Raw genomic sequence first — 1,666 nt, forward strand, 5'->3', positions numbered from 1 at the left:
GCGACGGGGCAGCCTCACGAAGGACCCCGAAGCCGGGTGATGCAACCGGCATCGGGAGAGAGCCGCCCCACGTGCGCGTGTCGCAAGAGAGCGCGAGGTAGCCCGACTGCGCATGCGCGGAGCACCGGCTGAATGCGCAGGCGTACTTGTAGGACTGAGGGAGTTCAGCCAGAGCTAGGTGCAGTACAACACACATGAGTCCCTGTCCCATGGAGTTGCTCTTTTTAACACAGCAATTGCAATGAAATGTGTCAAATTTGTAGTAAAAATCACGTATGGTGAAAGAATATCTAAATGCAGTAAAAGGGCAGCATTTGACACGAAATAAGCTCATTTTCTTATACAGTAAATGAAGGTGTATGGTCTTTAGTTTGGTTATATAGACAGCTCTACATTACATTACATAACTGATGTTTATTAAATAAGCATTCTTAAGCATTCCAGTTAAAAGACTATTATTTCAAAGGGGGATTGCCATTTGTATTTAATTCCTTACTGGTTGGGCACTTTACTATTTATTAATATTACTTTAGCACCCAGCGGATTGAAGACCCATTTTGCTGTGTGCTGCACACAAATAAGCCCCTATTCTTCAGTTAGATCAATGCAGATGTTAAAGTCTGCCAGTGGAGATGTGACTGTGGGACATGTTAAGTCTAAACTTAATAAATGGGCGTAACAAGCAATAGGATGAAATGTTGGAGGGATCATGAAGATAAAAATGATAGCAACAGGTGGTTACATACATTATAGCTATGTGCACATCTAGACTATCAGGTCATTTTATTCGTTGTAATTATAAGATACAATTAAATATATTTTAGTAATTTCTACTGGCCATCTATTGATATCACTTTTAAATTTCAATTATTTTTTTACTATTTCAATTATTACTTGTATGCGGTTGGTAATATATAGAACATAAGAGAAAACGATCCTGCCCCAGGAATAAACATATCTTACATATTTAACAGTGTTTTAAATATGGAATATTTAAAAAACAATCTAAAAAAACCCCAAACCTTTTCAGAATTGGGTACAGCAACTCAGATGCTGAAAAATAAAAACAAACTAAGGCCTTGATCCTGCAATAGGATCTGTCCAGGAGGTTTCATACAAACACAAGGGTCTGCCTAAACAGATCTGACTGCAAGATTGAGACCAAAGCTGGCAACCCTTACACGTAGAACTCTTACCTTTCTCTTGTGAAATAATTGACTTCTCTTTTTCCCCTGAAACCCCATTTTGTTAATCCACCACAGTAAGAAGTACAGAATGGAATATTAAAACCTTATGCGCTGCCTTGAAATCAGTGCCGTGTATACGCATCATCTTGATTATTATTCATATATATACTGTTAAGTTAATCTAGATCCTAATCCTGCATTCTTTATTAAGCAAAAACTAGGGACCATTGCATGGTTTTCTGTGGGAGGCTCTAAGAGATTTAAATTCCAGGTGGGCATTTGTTTACATTACATGACTACCATATAATTTTAGCTATACTGACAGTCTGAAAAATTTGATTCTGCATGTATTCTGTATCCCAATTTTGCATACACACATTTTAACTTGAAGTCAGTGGGACTACTCACATACATAAGATTGGGGTCCATGTGTGTAACTAACTGAAGTAAATGGAGATGATATGGATATGTTGAGAATA

The sequence above is a fragment of the Mauremys mutica genome, chromosome 1, assembly GCF_020497125.1.
Source record: "Mauremys mutica isolate MM-2020 ecotype Southern chromosome 1, ASM2049712v1, whole genome shotgun sequence".
NCBI classification, from domain to species: Eukaryota; Metazoa; Chordata; order Testudines; family Geoemydidae; genus Mauremys; species Mauremys mutica.